This window comes from Heteronotia binoei, chromosome 10, assembly GCF_032191835.1.
Source record: "Heteronotia binoei isolate CCM8104 ecotype False Entrance Well chromosome 10, APGP_CSIRO_Hbin_v1, whole genome shotgun sequence".
NCBI classification, from domain to species: Eukaryota; Metazoa; Chordata; class Lepidosauria; order Squamata; family Gekkonidae; genus Heteronotia; species Heteronotia binoei.
Genome location: NC_083232.1, coordinates 74,323,368 through 74,336,085, shown reverse-complemented (window position 1 = coordinate 74,336,085; position 12,718 = coordinate 74,323,368).

Genomic DNA, 12,718 nt, shown 5'->3' with positions numbered 1-12,718 from the left:
ATAACATCACCGAGTCACATAGGGGGCACCCAATTTGGTGCTCCCAGAAGGCTGGCGTCCTAGGCAATCACCTAGTTTGCCTAGTGGCAGGGCCGGCCCTGCAAAGGACTGCTAATTGTTGTTCTAACTAACAGACTTTGCCCTGTTCTGGAAGGAGAAAGGAAGAGAACATCAAACTAAAAAAAGTCCTGGCAAAAAAAAAGTCCTGGTATTCAGTGCAAAGCACATTTTAGGATGGTTTTTTTGGACCATGCCCCTTTGTTTATCCAAACTGCCTGGTGTGTGTGTGTGCAAGGAGTTAGGTGATTTCTCCTCCGTGACACAATCCAAAACAAAACCTCAGCATCCACACACAGTTGCAAGCCATGCTGCAGCTGTAGCCATCCACAGGGGTCTCTTGTACAGAACTAATCAGTTGCCAAACCTCTGAAGAGTGTATTGTTGAAAGAAAGAGATCACTTCTTTGTAATTCTGGTATCAAACAGTGATCACAGTGTGTGTTGTACATGGGTAGAAACTGAAACACTTTAAAAAAAACCATACTCGTAGGTTATTTTCAATGCCGTAGTTTTTCCTCAGAGATATCATATCAAACACCGATAACAAATACTTTCTTCATCAAAAAATACAACAATTGTGGAACTCTGTACATTTGCTTTGCATATTTTATTCAAAATTTATAATACCTGGCTTCATTAAAAAATTGCAGTCTTTTCATATAGGCAATGAAGTTAGAACTGGTAACTGTCCAGGGCAATGATACCAAGGACTACGTAGAGCAGAAGAGATCGCAGACTGCACTTGATCACTAGGATTCATGACTCGGAGTCCTTCTTCATTTTCTGAGATGTCAGCAGGCATTTGCAACCTTATTAACACAATGCATGACTGCTAGAAATTAAGTGTGCACCCGTTCTGGATTCTATGCTGCCCAATATAAAAGGTTGGCCGGGGACCAATGGCCCTTTGGTTCTTCTCCCAGAACTGTTTCCTTCAGTTCCGTTATGTGATTTCACTATATATAACATTATGATACAACTGGTACCTTGAATTTGCCGATGTCCTTTCCTTCCAATAACCCTTTTATGGAGTGTCTCTTGGCCATTTTAATGCATTCAAAGGTAGTGAACTGAACCCAGACTAAAGTGGCAATTTCTACTGATTCCCCCTTCCCAAGTCAGACCCCCCCCCCATTATGTCATTCTTCAAGATCCGCTATCTCCCAGGAGCATTATTAAATGGAGATCACTGGGATGTAATGAAAGGGGAGGAGGAATGAAAGTTCCATTCTGCCATTGGAAATTTTGGTCTAGTTCTAACCCTATGAAAGGAAGGTTGGAAGGCCTTTTTGGTTAACATTTAGGAGGCAAGTTGTAACATTTTGGTATACCTTTACTTTTGGCAAAAAGGGACTGGCTGATCTGGTGAACTCTCTTGCATATACGGGTCTAATTTTTCTTTTTTCTTTTTGTAATAGAACTTTTTTAAAAATTTAACCCATGCACTACCTTGAAGTCCTAGAGGTAGAACATAATTATTGTAATAAGTAACATTATTTTAAACTGTAAGATGCCTTGAATGCTTTGTTCGTGTAGTCAGCCAAAATCAAATCAATAAGATCTGCTCTAAAACTTATCATTAATAGAGGTGAGACAATGAGGACACCTGCCCCCATTATCCTGCTAAATCTTATTTCTATAGGTAGTTTCTGCATGATGTTCCTCAATAAAAATGACAAGATTCTGGGTGTTGTGAAGGTACCTCTTTTATAGCTTGGACTCCTTTACTTCCTGGTTGATAAACTGTTGCAGGCATATGGTGAAGGTTTCTGTGGGAGTGGAGACTCTTGAAACAGTTTTGAGCAAAACCATGACATCACTTCTGGCTGTCAACCTGGAAGTAATGTCATGACATTGGTGAGGCTCTAGAAATCCCCCAGATGCTCTAGAAATTCCTCCAAATTTGTGCACTGTCACAGTACGTGGGTACTGTCACAGTACACAGTACTCAAACTCTGGTATCATCTTCCTGGAATAAGTGCAATAGAACATTTGAGTGAGCATTGCATTACTGAGGGAAGACTACTCTGAAATGACTTCTGGTAGTAAGCAAGGACAACACAGCCCCCATCAGAGAGAAACTGTTATTTTGTGTTTTTAATGACTAGTTGTTCCACATTACTTCACCCAGCTAACTGTCACACAATAAATGTATTCACTGCTAGGCAGTCACCAATGTTAATCTTGGATTTTGGAACAGGTTTCTTGCCATCATGTGACTGAACTCAAATCCTTGTACAATGCAGTACACTGAGAAGGAATAATGTGGACATGATTATAGTCACAAATATGCCAACTTGTCTTTGCCATTTTCTTGTGATTTACTGCAGCATGTGATTCAGCAATCCTGCAAAGAATGTGTCCTTGGAAGTGTTGGGTAAACTTTGTTTAGTGACAAATATGACAATCTTTAAAAAATAATCATAATTTCCACCCCCCTTGGGAAAAGGATTTCTCATTTCATTAAGAGACCAGTAGAGGGAGGAAGTAGTCCTAAAACACATATATTATCATATAGCATTCAATCTTAATGAAATCATAGAATCACGAATCATAGAGTTGGAAGGGACCTCCAGGGTCATCTAAAATAATTTCTCATAGTGTCAAAATGTGAGAGCAATAATAACTTTTATTTACTTGCCTTGAGTAAAAAGAGTGACAGCTCTTCTGATATTAGAGAAATCTGAGATCACATGAGAGGTGATTGTTGGGATTCTGTTGTTATGAAATGTCTTAGAACTTAAATTCCCCCCTCCCCTGATAAGATTACTGAGTTCTGAAGGGTTTTTTTGTTGCAAATATGAATGTGGTTTTAATTAGTTTTTCAGCACTTAATTACATAGCTCCCAACAATGGGAGCAATAGTCTGCATGAATCTCAGTACAAGGTACTATAATAATGTTTACCCTGCTTTATACAATTAAATATGTGTGATTAGTTTCATTCATAGAATCGCCCATATTTGCAGTTCTCAAGTCTTCAAAGACTCTCCCAGTTTTGCCATGAATCCTGAAAGATGATCCTCCATCCTCAGGTAGAACTTTCTGGTACCACTGCACCTGCTACAATGTCAGTTACAGGGGCATATTGTCATACTTTAAGACTAGCAATACTGATAGACATTTCCATGGCAATTTCACCATCACCGATTGATCATGCATTCAACATTGACAATGCCTCTGTATTAGTAATGCATGAAAAGAACCAAACCATGCATGGATATACCACAAAACCTCCATGACAACATTGTCCTATTTTACCACACATACTTGGTGGACAACATGGGAATGGGGGGGGGGGGTAGACAGGGTGAAAGTTGTACATATCACTCCGTATAGAAGCTCACAGCCACCTGAGACTGGTGCATCATGGGCCTTTTGTTATCTCCCATGAACCCTGCCATAAACACAAGGATACTGTGAAGTAGAATTGCAATCCCTTGGGGATAGCAAGTTCCCACTTTCAATCCCTGGCCGTGGTCACCCAGGAGAAAGAGCTTAGTGGAGTTTCTGGCACCCCTATGTAATTGTAGCACTGTAGACAATCAGAAGGGGTGGCCCTAAATACTAGTCAGACATGCAGACACTTTGTTCATTGGGTTGGTTGCCATTCCCTGCTGGTTATCATCCCAGCAGATCTTGTCAACTTGTTTCTCGTTAATGCAACCCTGTTGTGTGGTTTATTGTACCAGCAGAACTGGGGGATTGTGAACTTTTAGGAGCTTTCTGCTTCTCTTGGTCACATAGTCGCAGGGTAGATAAGATGTAGCTACTGAGCACTGGGGTGTGTGTTGTGGAGGCTGTCTGAGCTGCTGTCCCTATCCTGAAGATTGTGAAGGGGAGGAAGCCATCTTGTTTAACTCTCACAGCCATAAAGATACAACTGATAAATGACTAGCGTTTATTGAAATGTATCAGCATGCGTGTGTATATGTGTGTGCTGAAATTCTGAAAGCAAGATAGATTAATATTATTGCTTCCTACATGAGTTAGCAGAGGTTCAAGCAGCTTGTAATGAGATGAGATCAATTTTAGAACATGAAAGCAGACATTCCATGGAGGAATTTGCTTATTTAGAATCCATGGAGTCAAGAATACTTAACTGAAATCCTATCATCAGGTTCTTTGGTTTGTCAGCATAATCTGAAGATAGGCTTGAGCTGTAAATGTAAGTAGTAATATAATGCAATTGCTATTGTTGTGAGATAGCATTGCTGGGAACAAGTTGGTTTGGACATATTCCCATTGATAGACAATATAGTTGTTCTAGCAAAGACCACTTGGTGTAGCTTGCACCTACTACATTGGCCTCTCTGATCTGTGCTATAGTCTTAAGGCTTTTAATGCTATAATCAATATCCCATAAAATAGCTATTAACTTTAATGTGATGTTATTTAACATTAGAAATGGTCATTTGGAAAAACATCTTGCAGTTCCTTTTCTCTGTTTCCTTTCCCTCTTCCTACCACCAGCTTTGGTCACCATCTTTATCACAGCTTTGTCTTTTTATATATGATTATGGGGGACACCTGGTCTACAGGCAAAGGGAAGTGTTGTGGTTGTGCTCTATTGTATTTGAAAACTTTTAAAAGCCTTCCATCTACAGTCTTCTAATTTTATTTATTTCATTTTATCCGTTGTTTTTGTTAGAAGCATATGGAGTTCTTGTTTCTGCTTCCAGTCTTGTTTCTGCTTCCAGTGGCTCGCTGGCAAAGTTGAGCCTTTGTTTTGTTGATTAGGCTTCAGTCTGCTAATAAAGCTGAGCTCCTCATGCCAAGTTTGAGGTTAGGGTAGAGAAGTTAGCCTTGAGACTCCTTGTTTGCCTATGGAGATACAACAGTGAAATTTATACATTCTTCCGTATGTCTCTTAAGATGTTAAGGTAAGCATAAAAAAAGAATCTATAAACAGGTTAAACACTTGTGCAGAGAGGATGGGGGAAAAGGAGTCTAAGATCTCACACTTTATTTTTTGCTTCTTCTGGTGTTGGTTTTAGTTTCTTAATAATATTTAAATAGTACCTGACTCTTTAAATAGGGCCAGTTTACATTGTAGCATGGAAGCTAATTAAAGCTCCATGAGCAATTGCAGCATTGGGGGAGTGGGATTGCTAGAATCTTTTATGTTGTATTATTTATTATATCTTACTTTGTTTCATTTTATTTATTGCTCGTTTATTCAGGCCTGTAGCTATGGTGGGGCCCCAGGGTCTCAGCACCTCCAATTACCCTGCCATGGACCATTTATGGCCCCACCAAACAGTCCTCATCACTGCCTTTTCTTTCCTGCTGCCCGTTGTCTGGAGTCCAAGGAGCAGCGGATCCTGGGGAGACTTCCACCTCCTTGATTAAGGCCAGCCTTAATCTTTCCTATTGGAGATACCCATTTTTATCATCAATATAATGAAGATCAGAATGATTTCCAGGCCCAAACTGTTGTCTTATTGCTCAAGATCAGTCCTTTACCTTCTCTTGGATAAGGAAGATTATTTGGGTAATTTTAATTTTTTTGTTAAGAAGCATTTTATTTCTGACATAAAGCTGCTCTTTCCAAAGAATTTTAGTGGCCCTGTTTGTAAACGAATGCATTTCTCATTAAAATTAGTGAAGAATAGTGATTCTTGTGGAAAGCCTTGTCTTTCTTCAAGTGTGAAGACTAATTACGATTCTCCTCTGCTAATTGATATAACAGTGCCTTCTCCCTGTAAGACACATCAGACATGCCAGAATGTTCCAGTAATAACAAATCCTGATGAACTGAATGGTTTAGATTTTCACTATGATCTAGGAGATTCTAATCGACTTTGTTCCTTTAGCAGATTACCACCTTCTGATCAGTTATATATGTTAAGCAGATTTGAAGCAATGTGTTCTAATCTAAAATCTGTTGCTTCAGTGAAATGTGATACCAAGATGCAAGATGTTTTGGTTCTTCTTATGGTGCCAGTTTCCAAGAATCCTTCCTTCATTATATCTCTCCTCAAAGCAGTGTTATAAATGTTCAGTGAAAACCTGCTTCTATTGTTTCTATTGCAGCAGAGGATTCTCCACATACCATGCCAATGATTCCTCTGAAATCACATATTGTAGTCAAGAAGAAGCCTGGTTATCACATTCAATCTGCTGATCAAACTCAAAGCTGATTAGCTTTGAAAATTCTGGGATTTAGCTGGCTGGTATTCTCCTTTTTCATCCTTTGAAGTCCACGAATTTATTAGTACCCATGAGATTATCTTGTATCAAGAAACTTGGTGCAAAGAATGTATTTATTTTTCTGGTTTTGTATCTTTTTAATCTATCCCCAGCTATCCCCAGTTCCAAGAGAGGGAGACCTAAGGGTGCCCCTGCTTGTTTGATTTCCTCTTCTTTAGATTTCATAGTTTAGACTTGATTTTAGACAGATTATTTTTTGCCAATAAATTTGAATCTAAGGGCCATCATTTGGTCTTGCTTACCACTTATATGTCTCCAGGGCAGTCTATTGGTGAATATTCCTTTATTATGGAAGGACATTGAGACTAGGATACTCTCTGTTTTAGAATATTATCCCAAATCATTTATCTTGCTAGCTGGAGATATAAATGCTCGCATAGGATGCTGCAGTGAGTCAATACTTTCTCCCCTGTATGGAGCTGATGCTTTGGACCTTATAATCCTGGATAGAGCCAGTTTGGTATAGTGGTTAAGTGTACAGACTCTTATCTGGGAGAATTGGGTTTGATTCCCTACTCTTCTACATGTACCTGCTGATGTGACTTTGAGTCAGTCACAAGTTCTCACAGAGCTGTGCTCAAAAGCAGTTCTGGGAAGGCTCTCTCAGCTCCAGCTATCCCACAGGATGTCTGTTGTGGGGAGGGGAAGGGAAAGGAGATTGTAAGTCATTCTGAGAATCCTTTGGGTAGTGAAGAGCAGGGTATAATTCCAATATAATCATTTCTTCTGAAGACTCTAAAATAAATACTAGGGCAGGAGTGTCAAACTCATTTGTTATGAGGGCCAGATCTGACATAAATGAGATCTTGTTGGTCTGGCCCATGTGTGTCATAAAATGTAATGCCAGGTAACGGAAGTAAAAACTTTATAAAGGACACAGACAAACACAAAGATTTTTTAAAAAAAATAAATAAAAGCATGTTTAAAAGATTAGTACTCTTGCAATATTTTGTTTATTTAACAGTTTCTGATAACTGATACCTCTTGATCTGAATTATTGCATCAAAATTTGGAGACAATGTCTGTGCTGTAGCAATTTTGAGTATGCTGTTCAAGTGTTGTCTAGTTGTGTATCTCTAAGTTGCCAACCTATTCTTGATTTTCTGGCATTCATTACAGAAATCTCATGATCAGTGCTTTGAACCTATGACCTGAGGAAAACATGAAATGGTTGGGCATTGTGAGCTTTTTGTACATAAGTTGCTTCATGTGCTGGTCAACCAGAGGTTTTGCTCTGAAGCAGGGCGGGGGGGGGGGAGGGAAGAAAATAGAGATTTTACTCTGTCGCTCCTGTGCAATTGATGAAGCCTGGCAAAGCAGACTGTGATGCAGAAGGAAGCAAGAGAGAAAAAGGCAGCAGATGACAGTGAGTTGCTCACAGGCCTGATAGGAGCCTTCTGAGGGCCTGATCTGATTCACAGGCCGCATGTTTGACACTCCTGCACTACGGGGAAGGGATTTTTTTCCCATTCGGCTCTTAACATTCTTAATGGCAGTAGATATTTAGGGGATTTAGGAGAATTTACAAGAATCAGTGAGAAGGAAAGCGGCATAGTTGATTTTGTCTTACCCTTCCTTACTGCTGTAGGTTTAGGGTGTGTGAACCAATGGGCAGAGCCCATTTTCCACTTTATGTGGAATTAACACTGCCTTTTGGTGAAAAGCTAGATCAAAAACTGGAAATAATTTTTTACTTAAGCAATGTCATGAAGAGAGCCTGCTGGGATGCTAATAAGTCTAAGGAGGCCTGCAAAATCTATTATTTGACCACATGCCAAATTCTTCTTATATCCCAATTTATTAATGAGGTTTTGTCCATTAGGCAATCCATGATTCTGGGGCAAATTTTGACCAATGTTTGGTTCCTAAACTGGCAATAAATCCTGGCTTGATAGAGAATGCCACTGTGTGCTGTCTGGGCCATTCAGGCTCAGGTAGTTCCTTCATTACTATATGGCATACTGTTGACCCACAGCCAAGGTTAATGATAAGTATGTCTCTTTTTTAACCTTCTTTCTGTGTTCATTGTCCAATCTGCCAGTGGGTATCTCTGGTCCAGCTATCTGTTTGGAATTTGCTGAACTATCCCTGGAAGCCAAAGCTTGGATAGCAACATTCCTCTCCAGATTGAACATTTTTTTATTCCATAGAGGGTTGCTATCTTCAGCATCTTGCTAATGATGGTTTTTGAAGCTCATGGCTAATTATAGGCTACAAAGGTTGGGATTCTCCTTTGTGTGTTTTAGCTGAATGGAATATCCCTCCACATGTAAGCTGATTAAAATCTAGCATGCTACACTTTGATCAATGGAGCACTGGTTGTAGAGCTCAAATTTATTTATTTATTAGATTTATATCCCACCCTCCCCTGACGGACTCAGAGCAGCTAACAACAGTTAAAAATATTAACAATTAACAAACATATAGAACATTTAAAAATAAAATATATAATAAAACATTTCCATACATATTAACAATCATCAAAGGATATATTCCCTATATTATTTGGGTCTCTTAGCCCCAAAGTCCCTACGTGCTTACGGTAAGTTTTTAACAGTTCCCAAATATAGAATACTATTCTCAAGGCAACTAGCAGGTAGATTCATAGGGATTCTATTCTCTGAGCAGCTTTATGACTGCAGATCCAGGAATTTAATACTGTTTGGCATTTTTTTTTCATTGATTGCAACAAGTACAACACTGCCTATGACAAGGGAAATCACAGTTTACATCCAAAAATAAAGCCCTGTGATAAACCAGGAGATTGTAGTTAAGCTATTAGCTGACAATGACCCAAATGTGACTCTCACAGTTGCAAAATTTTTGTCTATGGCATTTAATAGTATTACTTTTTAATATAAATCTTTTAGTCATAATTCTGCACCTTTGTTCCCCCCTCCTTGTTTGCCTGTCTATTACTCCCCCCCCCTTTTCCTCTGTTTTGCTTATGATCTGTCTATGAGCACTAATTAAAGAATGGAATGGAAAAAATATACAGTTATGTAAAATTCATCTACATATCAGTCCTCAAGATCTTTTTTCAGATGCCTAGTTTGTAACCACATAAAACCTTTTTTTCAAAAGCTCTTGTAGCACACATAAAGAGTGCTATAATAGATTGGGTACTGCATAGCAGATAACAATGTGAGCTGTGAACCAGAAGTCTCTGCTTAAAATCTCACCTGAGCCATATTTTTAAAACGTGGGAGTCTTTTGGGAAGCCTATTACTGGTCATCCCATGGCTGCAATAAAGTGATAATAATATTTGCAAACCTTACTGGGTTTTTGTAAGAATTACTGAGATCATGTCTGTGTAACACTTTGAACACCCTGAATTACTATACAAGTGCAAAACATATTTGTTAACCTAACCTACTTTATTAATTGTTCTGAATAATATGGACAAGTAATTGTTGATGGTTCAAATGGGGTATTGTTTTCTGTACTTCCAGATTAGCTTTGAAGAATTTGCTACATTTGCCTTTTGTATACATCCTCACTTATAAAAGAAGAGTAATAGTTGCTCTTTTTCTCCAGGGATTCTCGATCACTTGCTGGTTCAGCTTGCAGACTACTTGCCAATTTTACGCTCTCACAGTCAAAGGTGTGCCACTCTGTTCACCTATGCCTGAACAGCCTGAACTTGATCAGTTGGGTGCAAAATGTGGCCCCTATATGCCCATTCATGTGCTATTTTGCAGCTGCTGCAGCCAGTTCTGCCCCGATTAACAGTTTGTGACTTCCTAGTGAGGTGTCTCCATGTGTCCCTTAATGGTTTGCTGAGAAGAAAATCAGGTCATGCTTCTGATTTTTCTAGACTGCAGTGCAATTCCAAACAGAGTTAACCCTTCTAAATCCATTTAAGTCAATGAGCACAGAATAGTGTAACTCTGTTTAAGATTGTACTGTGGATAGCCCAGCTACCTATCTTCAATCTAATGGAGAGGTGGATGCTTTGGAGACCTCAGATCTATTGACCTGAAAGGTGAAAAACCTGCTTCCCTCAAAGGCTGAATGAGCTTTGGTTGCCCAGTCTCATTCCTTTCTCATGCAGCCAATAAAAGAAGCAGCTGCCTGGGGCTTTGTTGATAATAGATAAAAGCTCTTAACTATCCATGTGTAATATTAATATCTAAAGATTCCAAATGCAAACATTGCCATACAAGACAGTTTTGCAAAAAAAACCCCCAACAACCCAGGATGATCCTTAGAGACTCTAACTCTGTTAAATGAATAAGATTATTTTTGCATCCATTGACAAGGGCAACTCTTTGCCAGTGCTAGTTTGGATTTCTGGAGTGAGTTAAATAGGGAGGCTCCCCCCCCCCTTATTAGAACAGAATGGATTGAATAGCTTATACAAATATGAGAAGAGAATTAGAGCAGTTCATGGCATATAAACTCTCAGGGACATGCAAAATGTCTTTGTGAGTGTTTGTATAGTGTCTAATGCAACAGAGCATTGATTCTAATTAAAGCTTTTGGGAGCTGCTGCAATAGACATTTCAAACAATATTGCCAGCAAACCTAAAGGCATCACATTTTTTTTAAAAATGTGGCTTGTCATCTAACACTGCTAAAAAGTAAGTGAGAGAGAATTCTTGCTATGGAACAGTCACAACTACTGCTGCTTCACATGGATCCCCCCCCCCCCCAAATCAGCAAAGCAGGTTTGATAAAAGATTTATTAAATGTCTTGACTTCTGGTAAAATCTAAAATTAGAGAAAAAATGTTTGTGCTTTTGCTTTCTTTGGAATAATTCTTCAGATGTTTTCAATAACTTTAAATCGAAAAAAGCTATCTCAACGAATGTGGCATCTACTCATACTGCTGGTTTACTTTGTGGTTGTTAACCATTCAGCCGTGTTCAACTCTTGGTGATTCTATGGGCCAGCTCTCTCCATGTTTTCTGATCTTGTACTGTTTCTTTGAGCTGTTCCTTGTTCAGACTGGTGTCAGCTTTTATGGTTCTTTGGCCACCGTGTTCTTTGGCAGTCTGGTTTCCTTTTGCTCCTGGTGCTAACCAATCCAAGCATAATTGTTTTTTCTAGTGAATTCTTCTGCATGACATGACCAAAATAAGCATAAACTTCTATGGGTTCTGATGAAGTGGGCTTTAGCCCATGATAGCTTATGTGTCTGTAAATCTCTTAAGGTGCTACAAGACTCTTCTGCTTTGCTTTGTTTTTGCTTCAACAAACTAACAGCTATTCCACTAATACTAGCTTCTGCCAAATAATCAGTTGTTTGGGAATTGTAATAGAGAAATGTAATGGAGTAATAATGATCACAGTCACTAGCTATCCACAACTCCTCCTATTTTGCTTAATTTAATGTTCTGTGAGGTTCTGCTTTGTGACTTTTAGTACAACTGAGTGAAAATAATGGAATGGGACTTGGTCAGGACTAATATGTCCCATTGATTTAATTGCCCTTAAGGATGGTTCATACAGCACATGATGACTAGGAACTGATGTATGAAGTGACTATATTGAAAAACACTTCATTGGGAGTGACACTGGGCAGTATGAAAGTTCTATATAATCAGACTGGTGATGGCTCATTATCTTATTCACATTATTGCTTGACAATGCTTTAATTGGGTTGAATATGCATATGAAAACCAGCTGTGCATCACATTGCACTTTTGCTGGACTATATCATTTTCTACTTTCTGATGTTTTGCCAAATTCTCTTCTCTCTGCTTTTGTCAGATTCCACACAATTCATGATATTTTTCTTCCATAATGCCTTTCATCATTACATTCTCCATCTGTTCTCTGCTGATCAGAAAAGAATATAATCTAAAATAGTCAAGTTTCTCATCTACCCTTCCTTAACACAGAGGTATCGTTACCATATGCCAGCAACTTTTTAGATGGCGTTTTCCATGTTATATCACAGGAGCTGAAGTCTCTTGTTATTTTCAGCCTATAGTTGTTGAATACTTTGAAACCCCTCTCAAAGCATGTCTGTCTCCTTGCCTTGGATGTCTTTGTGAACTGTGGGAGAATTCCATGATGGCCTCCCTTTTGGCATTCTGTTTTCAGGGACAGGTCTCTTTTTTGTTACTTTATATGCTTCATGTGTTTATTAATTCTAAATAGTTGCTCAAAGAAATAATGCTCACAATGCTAGCAATTAAAATACCATTTACTTTTTAACCTTTCACTCAATGTGAATATGTCACGCTCACAGATATTTGCTTTCCAACATCAAAGTTAATTAATGTTTGTAAAATTGAAAGAGTGATGTGAAAGGTCCCATAGAATTGCAAGCTAGTATGTTTATTCTTTAGTGTAAAAATTCACTGTAGAAAATGTGCTTGAACCATGAAATTACAAGTTATTTTTAATTGACCTGCTTCTGTGGCAAGCAAGGAAGGATTTCTTTTCCAATCCAGTTTTTAAAAGCCTGTTTTGAATCAGCTGTATGCAGATTAAAT